The 17,222-nt window shown below is 41.1% G+C and overlaps 1 pseudogene; it reads right to left on the bottom strand.

Moving 5' to 3' along the window:
* Positions 1-2,735: 2,735 nt before the first annotated feature.
* The window catches only part of LOC149238506 (uncharacterized), a 94,220-nt pseudogene continuing 79,733 nt past the window's right edge, over positions 2,736-17,222 (bottom strand).

Here is a 17,222-nt window from a genome sequence, read left to right as displayed (position 1 = left end):
TTTTTAATTATCGAAGGGTTAAAAAAATCATTTCACCTGTCAATTAGTTCGTTCACTTGAAAAATATCATTTGTTTTACCGCATATTGTTTTCACTATTATCATTTGCAAAGTTGTTTTAGTTTAAGCACTAGAGGGTTGTTCATTTCAAATTTACTAGTAGAGATATAACATTTGATCCAACTCTCTGGTTTGTGTAATCTCCAAATCATAGGGATAATGGGGAAGAATGGTAAAATTAATAGAAACGATCCCAAGGGTCCTGACCTTGTGGATATTTATCTAGAAATTTAGCAACAATTCTCGTAAGCTGGGGGGTAAGAATTTTTCCACTGACGCACTGATTACCATGACATCATGGCTCGGGCATCTGCCCAGGGGTTTGACGAACAATGTGTGGAGGTAGGAGGACTTTTGTTCCTTGTCATAGAGGAATTTAGCGTAGAAGTTACAACCCTGCCTACAGATGAGGAACATGTCTTTAGAAGCCACATTCTAGCTGGGATTCATGTCCCATTTTTCCTTAAGGTTGAATTCAAGGACAAAAATTGGAAGGTAGGGGAGAAGAGATCCTAGCAGGAGGATAAATGGCATGGGATGCTATGAATTACCCAGTCATACTTCACATGTGAAGGGAATTTTAACCAAGTAAATTATTACCATTTTCATTTCCTAACTCATCTGGGAGGGAAAGTAAGAATGAAAACCTGTTTTTATTTATTGGAGAGTTTTAAGCACATGGATGTTCATTTCTGGGCCAGAGCAGACCCATCTCCTCATTTTTTTTATGACAAGGCCTTAATTAATTTTTTAATTGAGAATCAATTGGTCAAAGTTGGCAGAAATTGGAGCCATTTCCTATTTTGGGGAGGGTTTCAACCCAAGCCCCTTAAGGCCAAACGAGGGAGGAAGAAGGGTACTAAGCAGGGTAAGGAAAATCAGGCAGAAACCTCCACTCAAGGCACCTCCATTGAAACCCAAATTCAAAAGGAGAGATACATTCCCTCATCCTCTGGTCCTACAATCCCTAAGGTTTATCTTAGAAGAATCGCCAAACTGAAGAAGACCCATCCTATTGTTGAAATCCCTCCCGCTGAAAACCTACCTCATTCTGTGAATCCCCTTCATACTGAAAGGCCACCCATTGAGAGTTCCCCTGCAGAAACTCATCCACCAAAGTAGGCCAAGGGAAAATAAATTGATGTTGAACCCTGATATGAAGAAGAATCCTCTCTATTTCAAATGTTCAATGGACTTAAGACACCTCACATCAGGCCTTTAAACAAATTAAGGCTAAAAATAAAGTTAAAACAAAATCCTGACCTCATCAAGGAAGTGATAGATGTGGACAATATCCCATTAAAGGACCTGATAATAAACAAAGGGAAAACCATAGATTCTAAAAGTTCAAAGTCCGAGGAGACTCAAAAAAGAAAATCCCTATGGAAACCAAATGGAGTAAGAGGCAGAGAATGGACAAGGTGGATGTCGGCTTGTTGGGCCCTAACCCAGGTTCGGAAGAGTTATTAGCCAAAAAAATCCTGCAGCTACCGGCCCTTTCGGCAACATCCCATGGAACACGGACCAAGGTCTCACCCGAGGTAGCAGGGGAGGGTGTTGGAACCAAGTTTCCACACCCTTGGGATGTCTTGATGTGGTCTAGAGCGGTCGCGAACCATTCTGTGGCCTCTTGCCACTCTGGATTATTATCACGAAGATCTGTGTGGGAATACTTTCTTCTTAATGAAATTATTATAGATATGATCTTCTTGTTACCGTCTTTAAGAAAACATTTAACAATAAAACCCGATGCACATGATTATAAAAAGATATAAACTCATATAACAGATGCATAAACCAAAACACAATAGATCCATGATACATCAGAAACCACTTATATTTATTAAAATCTTCCATCAATACAACCAAATCTGCCCTGCGCACTTAGTTGTAGGGGTCCGCACACACAACTGCGGACTCTATCAGGCCTCTGCGCACACAACTGCAGAGCCTCTATCTATCTACCAACATCCTTGACTCAGACTTACAGACGTAGATAATACTATCTTCACAAACCCATAACACCAAGATCCAACACAAAGACTTCTCAAAAACTGACCTCTAGCCATATAACCTTGTTCTATTTATACATTCCCATGGTCTACAGGCCATGGGTAGGCCGACTCACTTCATATTAATTTACATTCTTCTTGGGTGTAAAACACTTTGACTTGACTCAGTACAATTCATGCTCTGCGCACTTCGCAGAGTCTTTACCATACTTTTTCCCAAAATTGTGGAATTTGGGTCCGAAAACCATTACGCGGGGCCTCCTCTACCCAACAGGCTCCCAGCACAATCAACGTGACTCGTCCCGAGTCACTCGGCTAGTGTGGCAATATTTGCGCGGAGGTCATCCAACAACTTCTGTGCATCACTTACCCTCGCAACAAAATCATCCGCCAGCTACTTTACCCGTTCTATGTGAGCCACTGATGTATCAGTATCTGATTTTGTTGCTTGCCTAGGTTTAGATGTTTCCTGCATGTGTGCTAACATTCCCTCGATGTTGGAAGAGATCGTGAATGCCTCATCCAGCCAAGGCTGGATGCGTTCCTTAAGCACGACTTCCTTCATGTCAACCTGTGCCTTGAGAGCCTAAGCCTCCCTCATTATGACTAGTTGTTGTGTGATGGCGACTATTTGTATAGTGCCTCGGACTTTGTCATACGCCTGCTATAACTGCCGCTCTTCTGTTTCTACTTGCTGTGGAATTGGGTCGTCCTGTAGAGATGTGAGCCTAGGTAGGGACTGATCTAACAATCTCAAGCAATCTTGGACCGCGCATTTATGGCTTCCAACCCTGCTTGAATTTTGCTGCGGCGTTGCTCTTGAACGTCTGGGGGGTGTGGGTGGTTGCGCCTTCAGTGTTAGCTCTGTGATTTTCAAATTTAATTCCCACTGAGCCTTCGCAACCTCCTCTTGGGCCGAACAGAATCTAGAGGCCATGTAATGGATCTTGTCCGTTATCAGAAGTTCCACTAGGACAACCAACTCTGGTACTTTGCTACAAGCTGCCGCCACACCCTGTTCCACTTCCTGGTTGTAGGCTACCAAGTCATCATGCTATAGGCTAATTTGCTCCAGAATTGTCTTATGCTCCACTAATATTTGGAGTGCGCGACCCTCCCTGGCACACAGCTTAGCGGTTACACCATCCTACAGTTGGTAGAGGGTTTCTCGAGGCAGAGCAGTCAAATTCAAGCCCCAACTTCGCATGTCACCCTTAGCTTTGGTTAAGACAATGCCTGCTGCAACACTAAAGTGTTCATTGTGTGACTACACACCAGCTGCTTGATTGTGGCTGTATCATCTACTAGGTTTGGTAACATCCCTCCCGAGGGTCACACCTGTAATGCCTGCAGCTACGCTCTGAGATCCCCCAACATAGTTGTCTGCTCTGTCATCAACTCCTCCAATGTGCTGGTAGTGACATTGCATGCTAGTTCGCTGTTGCTAATAAATTCTTTCTCCAAAGTCTTAGCTCTTTTGGAATTCTTACATGCATGTGGCGATTCCTTGCTGCACAGCCTTTTGCCTTGGGTCGTTGTTGTCCTAAATTCGATGCGTTCTTGTGTCTCTGATTCCTTTTGCCCGTCTTATTCCGAGGACATTTCCTAATCCTCTGGGGTTTCTTCGAAAATTACTTCCTGGGTCGCCTCCTACAGTGAAGCGGCCTTTTGATGTGTCCTTCCCGCCAGTTTAGTGAGTCGCTGTTGGATTTCCTTCTTTCGTTGCTGTGCTACCATCCTTTCTAATGCGGACCTGTCTGGGGCATGCCATTCCAGAGGCCATACTTCGTAAATTGCATCATCTATTACAATGAATGGGAGCTTGACCCATGTTCGCTTTGGATCCTTCTGCGCCCAAATATAGAGGTTGTGCAGGTTTGCTTTGAATTCGGCCGTGCTTTGCAAATTATTGTAGACTGTTGGGGACATCTGTGGTCTGCGAGCGATCCATGTCTAGATACTCGCTTCCATGAATATCTAGAATACCTTGATCTCCTGGACCCTCGTGGCGTCCTTTGTAGCCCAGAGCGAGGTAAACCGCACTACCTCAGGTAGGTGGTGCTCAATGTTGGGAAACTAGCTACCCTGCAGCAATTCTCCTGCAACTAGAAGGGTTGATAGTAGCAACCATGCATAATGGAAAGTCTTACCTTTCTCACGTGCTTCCTTACAATTTGTCAGAAATTCGTCGCATAAGAACTGCACCCAGTTGAACTGGACTCCTTCTGCACACTACTCCGCAAGCGCAATAACAGGGGCTGGTACCTCATCTGTGCAGCATTTCCTGATGAGTTTACTGGCTAGTAGTTGGGTGGTGACTCACACCCCTCGGTCGTTGATGCTCACTATTACATACCCACGCTTTTATTTTGCTAACTTATATTTAGCCTTCAATTTTTTTGCAAGACCCACATCGCTACTTATTCTGGCTATGTCTATAGGGTCGTTCCCTTTAATTGGTAAGTGAGTAATCCAGTGTACTAAATCGGTTGTGATCAGAATTGACTCTTCCAACTAGAGATACCCATCATGTACCAGAAAGAGTAACTATCGAATCACAAAAATGGTGATGGTCGCGCAGTGATAGTGGGGTATCCACCTCATATTAAGTAAGCCCGCCTTTTCCACACCTAATAACCATTTCCACGGTAGTAAGTTGTCTGTGGCCAATTGAGGAACTTGTCGCTATCTGCTAGATCCCAATATTTGAACTTGATACTTGGTACTCAGCCCAGCGGCAAACCATCAAACCTTATCTCATCGGGAAGAAGCGAGGTCCATGGCGTACTCTTTGCAGCGTCCAAGTCCTTCAGCACCTTGGCCGTCCCATCCCATGGAGAGAAATATGGGGGTAATGAAGGTATTTGGAATGCATCTTCTTCTTCCTCATCCTATGCTTCAATCTGAGCGATCAGGCTTGCAAATCTTCATTTTCTTCATCGGGTTCGGTGGTGATTGCGTTGCCCTTTTCGACTACTCACTTTTTACAGAATCTCGGTGATACCCTAACTAGCCCCATCGTCTGCTTGTTGTTCCGGGGCCACGGTGTGCGTGGGGACTTTGGAACCTCGGGGGCCGTAGCCACTTCATCTAGCTCCACTTAGGTTGGATGCAGCGCTTCCACGAACCGTCCTCGGGTTCTTACCATGGTACTCATGGGATGCCTAGAAGTGGGGTGTTTTCTGGTCATCACTGGTTCAAATCTCACATTTCCTAGTGTTGTCCAGAGGGTGTTATAAAAGCACGTAGATTTGAATATATCCCTTCCCTCCATTTCTAATTCATCAATCTCTTCTAGGCGGTAGATCTTTTCATATCTATCTCGGAACTTCTGTCTTAATGACTCGCTATTTGCTCCTCTCTAGCATAGCTGGAACTTCTTGTCAAGAATAGTGGCGTTAAAAGTCACCTGCCAACATTTCCATGCGGTAGCATAGCCCTTTTGGTGCAACCACAATCGTGCTATCCGACTGGCCCTGCACAGAACCTTATTTCTGCGCCGACCTTCTGCAAACTTTTTTATAGTCCCACGCCTTCTTTCAACTGGGGGGGTGTTGAGACTGTGCTTTCCTCAGCTAGTCAGGTGGTCGCATCCCAAGTGCGATGTCTCAGCATCCCTGCTAGCTTGCGTTTCGGGCACCATTCGAGTGCCTTCGTATCCGTTAGCTCCTCAGGGGCTGCTATATGGGGTACATTCCTCTGTTGGTGCAGTCGTAGCCATGTTAGTAGGGTCGCAACTCGTCTTATTACTGAGATAGACCTGGCCAGATTGGGTTTCCTTATGTGTAGATTCATGTGGCCCGCTTGTCTGACACCTTATTTTATTTTTTTGATTCCTTTCCCTAACATCGTGCTTTTCCTTCTTTGCTACACCTGTTTTTCATTGATTTCATGCAGCCTGATGCTACCACGCCCATTCTGGGTTCCCTCTTGTCTTATGATTAAGAAGCGCATCTCCACCTCCCTCCTGTTATAGGTGCATCTCCTCTCTGGTATCCACAGGGTCCCAGTGGATCGTCTTATGTTGTTCGTGCACCCTCCTAATTTCCTGCTGGTTTTGTTGTGAACAACTAGTGGCCTACATCGCTGCGATGAATTCAGATTTTTGCTTCATATGCAGTAGGCGTTAGCACACCATGCACCCGCATCCTATGTTGTTGATGGATGCTCACCCCCTTTTTTCCTCCAATTTGACCACGCGCTTGCTTCGTAAAGTCGCACCACTTTCCCCTAGTCTTTTGGTGTATACTCCACCCTTGTGCAGTTGTTGCATTCGGTGACCCCGTTTGTGTACCCTGCTTTTCTTCCAAACTCAGCAATTCATAGTGCTCTACTGGTTCCCCTGCTTTCGGTGCACCCTCATCGATCAGCTGCTCCCTTGCTTCTATCGTTACATGGCGTAGTGATCTAGTCATCATATTACAATCTAGCGTTGTTATTTCATGCAATCGGTTCTACCATCGCTCAATATCTTCATCGGAGTCCGATGTACAGGAACTGTCACATTCCCATGAGATTCTCCCATCTGCTGTCGGATTCACCCAATCCTGATCTTCCACTGTGATCTGGTAGATATGATCCAAGTCCTCATCACTCTCCTTGTTATGAAACCAGCTCAAGAAAAGATAGAAAAGATAGATCAACGCCTTAGAATTCAGCCTCTTTGAGGGGGCAACCTCCTTTACATTACATAAATGAACAATTCTTTGATGATTCAAATGAAAAAACCTCCTTTCTATATATAGGAGTCTAAGGAGTCACAAAATAATCCAACCGACCTAACAATAATAATATAAAGCCACAAAATAACAATAGAGGGATTCTATGGGGCACAGAAATAACAATATGGGGGTAATAGGGGCACAACAATATAAATAAGGGGTATAACTATAATAGTAATGGGATAATCACTAGTATTATAGGGACCCAACATGCCCCTCTCCTTCAAAAAAGTGTTGTCCTCAACGCTTGAGTAATTCTGGATACTTCTGCATAAAATTCTCATCCTCCCATGTGGAATCTTCAGCGGATAAGTTCTTCCACTTGATAAGATACATTGGAATTGATCGATTTCGTAGTTGTCGAGTTCTTGTTTCTGTGATTGCTTCCGGTTCTAATATAATTTTTCCTTCCTCGTCAAGTTCTGGCAATATTGTTTGAATTGGGAGCTTGTCGCCTATAACCTTCTTTAAACATGAAACATGGAAAACTGGGTGTAATCGAGAAGCTGCAGGAAGCTCCAATTTGTATGCCATAGTACCAATCTTTTGCAACACCTTATACGGACCATAATACTTTGGTGATAGTTTATTATCCTTCTTAGCTTGCTTTAGGGACATTTGCTTATATGGTTGTAGCTGTAGGAATTCCCAATTACCTACATCAAAACTTCTTTCACTGCGATGTTGATCTGCCTGTTGTTTCATTCTATTTTGTGCCAACACGAGGTTATCCTTTGAGAGTTGGAGGACTTGTTGTTGATGTTCGATGTGATGTTCCACTGCCTGAACCTTAGAATTTTCTCTTAAATATGATGTGATGGATGGTGGTTGATACCCATAAAGTGCCATAAATGGGGTCATTTTTGTTGCTGTATGGAAGGAAGTGTTATACCACCATTCAGCCAGAGGCAACCATTTGACCCATTGTGTCTGTTTATCAGATACAAAGCAACGAATATATCCTTCCAAACATTTGTTTACTATCTCAGTTTTCCCATCAGATTGAGGATGATAAGATGAGCTATGAGCTAACTGGGTACCAAGACAAGAAAATAATTCTGTCCAAAAATTTCCAGTGAAAATGGGATCTCTGTCACTTATAATAATCTTTGGGTTTCCATGTAGCTTTTGAATTGTTTCCATAAATGCAGTAGAAACTGTACTGGCTTTAAATGGGTGTGATAATGCATAAAAGTGTGCATACTTGGTAAGTCTGTCAACTACCACCATGATGACACTCTTTCCCTCAGACTTGGGTAAACCTGTGATAAAATCCATTGAAACCTCCTCCCAACGTTGGCTTGGAATGGATAAAGGTTGTAATAGACCCGGTGTCTTAATTGTTTCAACTTTATTTTGTTGGCAAACCAAACATTCCGCCACAAACTTTTGAATATCTGATTTAAGGCCATCCCAAAAAAATTCCTTCTTAACCCTGTGGTAAGTTTTTAAAAATCCTGAGTGCCCTCCTAAGGGAGAAGTGTGCAATTCCATAAGAATCTTTTGTTTTAGCTGGGAATTCTTACAGAGGTATAAGCGATCTTTGTACCATAACGAATCATTTTGCCAGCTAAACGTATCAGAAGTACTGGAATCTTGTTGTAGTTTTCGAATAAGTGCCCACACGTCTTTGTCATTCTTTCATTCCTCCCTTGCTTCGTTTATCCAATCTGGTTGGATAATAGAAATGGCACACAACAATGCTTCCACATCCTCATCCTTTCTTGAAAGTGCATCTGCCACCACATTTTGCTTCCCTTTTTTGTAGATGATTTCAAAGTCATAACCCAACATCTTTGTGACCCACTTTTGTTGCTCTTTAGAGGATAATCTTTGTTCTAAAAAGTATTTATGGCTATCATGATCCGTTTTTACCTTGAAGTGTCTTCCCATTAGGTAGGGTCGCCATTTCTTAAGTGCATGGAGTATTGCCAACATTTCCTTCTCATAAATAGCTTTGCTTAAAAACTTTCCCTTGATTGGACGACTTTCAAAAGAAATGGGTCTTTCATCTTGCATTAGAACAGCACCAATTCCATTTCCTGAAGCGTCACATTCCACAATAAAGGTTTTTGTGAAGTCCAGTGTAGCTAAGACCGAAGCTTGGCACATTGCCTCTTTAAGATGTTCAAAGGCCTTTGTTGCTTTCGGAGTCCATGAAAATGAATCTTTCTTCAATAATGTTGTTAGAGGTGCTGCTATTCTCCCATATTCTTAACAAACTTGTGATAATACCCTGTCAACCCAAGAAATCCTCGCAGATGCTTTATGGATGTGGGGATTTCCCATTCCTTAATGGCTTTAATTTTGCTAGGGTCTACCTTAACTCCTTCATGAGATACAATATGACCCAAATATTCCACCTCCTGGACTCCAAGGAAACATTTGGATCTTTTTGCATATAATTGTTTCTCCTCCAATAGTTGTAGCACCCTGTCAACATGTTCAACATGATCCTTCCAAGACTTACTGTAGATTAGTATATCATCAAAAAATACTAACACAATTTTTCTAAGGAATGGTTTGAAAATTGAATTCATCAAACCTTGAAATGTTGAAGGTGCATTGGTAAGGCCAAAAGGCATGAACAAAAATTCATAATGACCCTCATGAGTTCTAAATGCCGTTTTCGGAATGTCTTCAATCTTCATTTCGATTTGATGATATCCCGAACGAAGATCCAACTTGGTGAAGTAAATTGATCCATGCAATTCATCCAGTAATTCATCAATGACAAGAATGGGGAACTTATCTTTAATAGTGAGCTTGTTGAGCTCCCTATAATCCGGACACATGCGCCATGATCCATCCTTCTTGTGTACCAATACTACTGGAGCTGAGAAAGAACTTTGACTCGGTTTAATTATACCAGCCTCTAGAATTTCTACAACCATACGTTCAATTTCACTTTTTTGGACATAGGGATATCTGTATGGCCTGATGTTTGGAGGAACACTTCCTGGAATCAAATGAATAGCATGATCATGATCATGCATAGGTGGGAGACCTTTGGGAGTCTCAAATACCTTGGAATGATTGTCCAGGACTTTTTGGAGATCTGGAGAAATAGATGATTCCAATGTGGAAACATCTAGCGAACATAATTGTGAAATTACAACTCTTTGCTCCTTTTTTAGAAGCTTAGTCATGCCATTAGAGCTGATTATCTTTCCTGGTTTCCCTGCAATACCCCTTAATTCAACTTCCTTTCCTTCCATAGAAAATTTGATGAAAAGTTCTTGAAAATTAAAAGCTATTGTACCCAAGGATTGTAGCCATTGGACTCCTAGTACAACATCAGCACCTCCCATTGGAATGGAAAGCATTGGGCTAGTCAATACATATTCTCCCATGGATAGCTTGAAATTATGGCACTTTCCAGAGCAATTTATTGTTCCTCCATTTGCAATCATCACTTGACACTCTGGTGCTGGATATAGGAAGCAATTCAATTCTTTTGCTACCCTACAATGAATAAAATTGTGGGTGCTTCCTGAATCAATCAACACTATTACCTTTTTCTTCTTGATTTGTCCTTCTATCTTGACGGTTTGAGGAGTGGTAATTCCCGCCAATGCATTACAAGATATGGTCAGATTTATTTGTTCTTCATCTAGGCTTTGTTCCTGGAATATATCCTCTCCTTTTGACCTTTCTTGCTCCTTTTCTTCTTCCTCTTCACAATCTATGTAGAATAATTTCTTCTCAACACACTTATGACCTTTTGTGTATTTGCTATCACAATTGTAACAAAGCCCTTTTGCTCTTTTTTCTTCCAATTGTTGTGGTGTCAACCTTGTAAGTTGTGGAAGACTAGGGGCAACAACACTTCCGTCTTTATAGTTGTGAGTGGTATGCTTCCTAGTTGCCATAATTTTGCTTTCCATTTTTCTTGCTAACCTGAATGCCTTCTCTAATGAATCAGGTTCCCAAAGGCGAACATCATGTTGGATATTATCCTTTAAAGACCCTATGAACACATCAATCCTATGTTCCACTGGAATATCTTTTACCCTTATGTTCAAATTTTGGAACTCCTCAATGTGCTCCATTATTGAACCCTTTTGTTTGAGACTTATCAATTGGCTAAAAAAAGTGTTGCTTTTTGTATCCTCGTAATGTGCTATCAATTCTTCCATAAAAATTGCCCAAGTGATAAATTGTTTACGAGAACAAAGCCATTGATACCTTACAAACTGATTTGGTTCCAAATATACAGTTGCCATACGTACCTTTTGTGCGTTTTGCACATTATTGAGATCGAAGAATTGCTCCATCTGTAATATCCATGTGGCAGGATCCTTGCCATCAAACTTCCTCATATCGATTTTTGGAATATGGTGATTCTTCGATCCAACATTAGCGTCTATGGAATCATGATTAACATTTATTTTGTTCTTATCATGAATTTCCTTTACTACCTTTTCACCATTAGTAAGTATTTCTTGTAGAAAATTTGTCAAATCTGTCTTCAAATCTGCCATGCCTGTCTTCAAATTTGTGTTCAAATCTATCTTCAAATTGTCCATCTTAGCTTCCATGCCATTCATCTTAGATTCCACGCCATTTATCTTAGCTTCCACGCCATTTATCTTTGCATCTGTTAACATTTGTGAGCGTGACATTTGTTGCACTTGTTCTTGTAATTTTGATATATCATGTAGCATTTCTTCCTCTTCTTCACGAGTCATGCTAGAGCTTTCAGGTTCCTTACTAGGTGTTTGCATTTTCTTTCCTCGGGGCATCAGTTACTGAAAATAATGCTCTACTATGCCCTTTGAATTCCTTCAAAATAAATTTTCAAACCAAGCTTAAGCAAAAATTTAAAAAAATCTACACACCTTTTTTCACTTTGTAGGAGCTCGATATTGCCTCTGATGTATCTCTGTACTTTCCAATCATCTAGTTCTGAATTTGTAACCTATAGTAGCTCTCTGTGTCCTCTTTCCAATGCCACCAGTCTGATCCAAATTGGATTCTCGAAGAAAGAGTTATGCACGATCTCCCAGGATGACCTGATTATAGACCTTTCCAGAAGAGCGAAGTTGTATGAAGTGCCACGTGTACAATTTTCGATATTTGGTTCTGAAAATGATATACAAGAAACTATAGTCTGTCCTCTTTCTGTACCTTCTTATGAAATTTCAATCTGATTCCCAGAGAGAAAGTTATGACAATTTTCCCCAGGTCACCTGATTTGAATGTAATTCAGGAGTCTGCAAAAAGACCAACTTCCTCAGATCATATCTCCGAAAATATCGCGCGAAAAGCTCTGAAATTCGGACCCAAGGTTCAGCGTGATTTCTTCTCAAATGGTTTTTTTTTTAGACTTCTGAAATGTCACAGAAAATAAGTTATAGCGAAAATGCCACGATGACCTGTTTGGAGCAGCAAAACCCTAGAATCCAAAGCTCTGATACCAAATGTTATGAAACCAGCTCAAGAAAAGATAGAAAAGATAGATCAACGCCTTAGAATTCAACTTCTTCGAGGGGGGAACCTCCTTTACATTACATAAATGAACAATTCTTTGATGATTCAAATGACAAAACCTCCTTTCTATATATAGGAGTCTAAGGAGTCACAAAATAATCGAGCGGACCTAACAATAATAATATAAAGCCACAAAAATAACAATAGAGGGATTCTATGGGGCACAGAAATAACAATATGGGGGTAATAGGGGCACAACAATATAAATAAGGGGTATAACTATAATAATAATGGGGTAATCTCTAGTATTATAGGGACCCAACACTCCTTGTCGCGTACGGGTTTAGTGTAGCGCACCCGTTCAGCCAGATCTAGCGAAACGACTACGCATAGAAACTTTTCTCAAATATCATCTTTCAGTCTTTTAGATTAATGAATCCATTCATGTCCATGGCCTAGTCTATCCCTAATAGTGTTGGGTAAGTGTTATTGTCATCCACAATTTCTATTACCTCAAAGTTGGTTTGTGTGATCGCACCTTCTATATATACTGTGACTCCTTGTAGTCTCCCCATGGGGCCAGATCTTTTGCTGGTTCACCATCTGTAATTGAATAGGAGACCATTATAATGTGGGCCTACCCATGCATTCCCATGTCTGTTTAGGTAGGACATTCACATCTGACCCCAAGTCCAGAATGACTTGATCCATCTCATAGTCGCCAATCTAGGCAGTCAACTGCATCTCCCGCCCTGTGCGTAAAGCATGCTTGCCTAGCTTCCTGATCATGTGCGGTTCACTGGACCCTGCGCATCTAGTTATCAATTCTTGCAATCCCTTCATTGCTCTAGTGTCCCATAGTAGCTTCATGCATGTCTCTAAGAAGGTAGTTAACATAGAAGTATCCAACTCCGGCTTAGTCTGATCCTTGCTACCCGAAGTAGAAGGCTCCGCGAAGCTCTTCTTAGCTTCCATAAATGTTTCCTTCACGCGTTCCAAATCAAATTCAGGTTGCTTTGTAGGTGTTATCGGGAAAACTAGTGTCTATTCAGAACTACTAGTCCCACTAAGACGGGTAGCTATCTTAGAAGCAAACAAACTAAAGTCACTTGTGTTTTCCTTTACGAGAGATAGATGAGAAAGAAGCATGGATTACCAACCTTAGTCTTTCGCTTGGCTCCTTGCTTGCTTCCTTTCCCCTTCGATAGAATCTCGCCACTGCTTCCTTACTTGTCACGCTTCAAAGAGCACCTGTAGAGTCACAACAACATAATACCATCAAAGCATACAGATCTATCACTGTAAACAATATAGGATCAGATATATATTAACCATACAAATGCATATATCAACACAATATTCAGAGATACACAAGAATATGGAGGAAAAATCAAATAGCTTTATTGATAGAAGTAGTAGATGAGAGGATTACAATCACTTGGTTTGACCCAGTGCCATCCTCCCAGCTTGAAAGTTGTCTTCACCTCATACAAAGCAAGATCACCCAACAATGTCTTCAAAGAGAAACCAACAACACTTCTTTGCAAATTACCAAATTACAACCTTTGGATCTCTGGGATGAGGGATCCATATATAGATGTTTGCAGAGGGGTGAGTCAGCTTCTAGGATTTTGATTAGTGTCATCTCTTTGATAGTTCTTGGTTCCACTTGGAGATTTCATGATCTCTTACTCATCCTTGGGTGAATTCAGGGAGGCAAGTTTCAAATGAGCAGCTTCTAGAAGATTCTCAGGGTCTCCACCTAGTGAACTGCTTGTGCCATTTGTCTTCTCTTGCTCATCACACCCTACAGAAGGGCTTTCCAGTATGTATTGCACTTTTTGCATGTGGTAGGTGAGATGCATCAGACCCTTATCATTGGGCAGTCTGTATGGTCCTGCTTTGACCAGTTCTTAGTAGTTTTTCATGGATAACTTCTGGGAGATGATGTAATCAGCTGACCTTGCTCCTTTAGGGTATGGAACAACACTTTTAGGGACTTAGGGCACTTGGTTTTTGGACATATATGATTGGGGTTGCAATGCCCAAATATGTCTATAACAGTTTCCCCCTAAATCATGTGGTCGCAAATCTTTTTGATGTCAGGTGAAATGCTTTATAATGAGGATCCGAGGTTTTTCGAACTGGAAGGTGACCTATAATAAGATACAATACAATACATTATCTTCATAATATTTTCATGATCTAGCTGAGGCGAGTATTCCCATGATCAGCTTGATAAATTCATTTTCATGTACATAGGACAGACAACCATCTGTGTGTAGACTGATGATTCTGGAAGAGCCATCATCCATTAGTTTGGATGATTATCTGTACAACAATGATGTACATTTGATGTCTTTATTTTCCTGAATATATCGCAGCCCGAATGGATGAAACTAGATCCAGGGTCTTCAAAACTCATTCAATCTTCGCCCGAAAGTACAAGTCGATCCATGTGAAAATATGTTCTGATGTCGAACATGGAAAGACATCGGCTGATTACTAGCCAATGATGTAAGCTGTTAACAAGTGCGAGAGGAATCACCGATGATGATGATGACCCTCAAGGTACTACAGTACAATTCACGTGGAGTGAATACATGAGTCGATGTCGAACACCACACAAAAACTTTCAGTCGAAGGCCATTAATGTAAACCTATTGCTGGAAGTGAGAAACTTGTCATTGAGGCATGCAAGCTTCAAAGTACTGAAAGGGTTGTACCTAGGTTGGCTTCTTGGATAATGAGCTAATGTCGACAAGAAGTGACTCGTCATAGGGGGGCATTAATGAATCCCACATCTACGACACGGAACGGAGCAAATGATTTTGTGGAGGTGAAAACGATCTAATGATACAAGGTTCAGGGTGGCGGTCATGAAAGAATGAAGCGTGAAGGTATTGCAGCAGATGAGACACAAGCTGGGTTGGTGAATTCTCTGAGTGAATTCTCCTGAACATATTGGCAACACTGAAATGGATTGGTAGCGTTAACCCAAAAAATGGATGGTACAGTGGACCAGTGGTAATATGACCGATGAACGGAATAACCCAACCCGACTAAATCATGGTGATCGAGTGAAAGTGTCATGTTCAAGAGCGACCCGGTACCAATAAAGTTTCTTCAAGTTTTCTTCCCAATTTTCCCCAGTAATTTCTGACCAGTACCTCTTTATTTTTGTCAAGCTTGAGGAGGATAACATATGCTTTTTCTATAATTTTCCCTTTGGGTAAACCTGTCGCTATGTTTTAACAAGCCTAGCGACAGTGAAACTCAGATTCATATACGCTACTTCAGTTAAGTATACTCGCGTATATACGCGACTATGTCTATTGAAACTAGCGTATAACCATTAAACTCATGATTCAGTTATGTGATCTTCAATGGATGCATCAGAAAATTATTAGCCATATTAACAGTCAAAAGTAGCAGTAAAACAGATAGATCAACACAAATAAGCAACACAAATGAACACCATGATATAAGGTGGAAACCCAATGGATAGATAGCTGGAACATCTGAGGATAGAAAATTCATACCTGATAGTTCATCTTCATTCTGAAATGATTCTGAATCTAAAGAGCTTCTTACACCTAATCCCCAATTGATTCTCCCACTGTCATAGTTCTTCTGAGATGTCTTCTTCCGCTTATGTGCTTTCTTCTTAAGCTTCTTTCCCATTGTTCCACGGATCTCTTTCAAGCGATCAAGCCTCTACCAAAGGACCTGCTCTGATACCAATTGTTGGAAATAATACTGAGGGGGGGTGAATCAGTATTATCTAATCAATAAAACTTTTTCATTTTCATACTCAGATTCATTTACGCTACTTCAGTTAAGTATACCCACATATATACGCGACTATGTCTATTGAAACTAGCGTATAATCATTAAAATCATGATTCAGTTATGTGATCTTCAATGGATGCATCAGAACATTATTAGCCATATTAACAGTCAACAGTAGTAGTAAAACAGTATATCAACACTCATAAGCAACACACATGAACACCATGATATAAGGTGGAAACCCAATGTGGGTAAAAACCACCTGCTGCAATTCGTTTCTATCTTCCTTTATGAAGAAACTTCTTTTACAATGTACTGGTGCAGTCCTTTACCAGCACGCAGGCTACAACCTGCAGAAGGCTACAACCTTCTCTCGTTCTCCAGACTCTCCTGGAAGGGAGCTCCAACCCCCTTTGCTCTTGTACTAGCTAAGATACTAGTATGTAGGCGCCTGCCTACAATCTTCTCTCCTCCGGGTACCACGTTTCATACATTTTCAAACTGGATACTCCTGAAGCACAACACTATAATTTGAAGGCCACGTTTCATCAAATTTTCATACTGGACCCATAAATATCATTAAAGCACAAAACAATCAATACTAGCATCATCAATCTTTGAATCACTGAAACCCTGAAACCCTGTCAACAACACAGTCACCAGAACACAGAGCAAACAATAGAACTCTGCAACAACAATCAGACCCAACTGCAACTTCAAACATCAAACTTCAAAATGTATATTCTACTACAATGAATCAAACCCGCGTACATACACGCTTTTTCCAAGGCCAACTCGCATACAGATCTAAAAATATTTTCTTATAACTTTGTAGCTGTACCAGACATCAGTCATACTCATAACATTTATAGAATATTACATGTGTTAGTATGCAGATCTAGAATAAGCATAATCAACCATATAAAGATAGTTCATTTCAAACCATTTGATCCCGATCTCTCCTTAGATCTTGTTCTCCATCAACCGGTGAGATCCCTCCTTAGCTCAGATCAAGCAATGCATCATCAACCCATAACTTGCATATTGGATCTCATCCTTCCTCAGATATTCAAGACCTTTTCGGATGCTTGTTGCCTAAAGATCTTCTTCTCCTTTTATAGTCTTAGTCCTTTCACAATACCACAGTCCAAAACCATAATAAACAATACCAAGGACCCAATACTTGGGATCAACACGTCTGACGA

Source organism: Pinus tabuliformis, chromosome 8, assembly GCF_031772625.1.
Source record: "Pinus tabuliformis cultivar Carrire ecotype Pingquan chromosome 8, CPIR1, whole genome shotgun sequence".
NCBI classification, from domain to species: domain Eukaryota; kingdom Viridiplantae; phylum Streptophyta; class Pinopsida; order Pinales; family Pinaceae; genus Pinus; species Pinus tabuliformis.
Note: the sequence above shows the minus strand (reverse complement) of the source record. Positions and strands in the feature narration are given on the sequence as shown.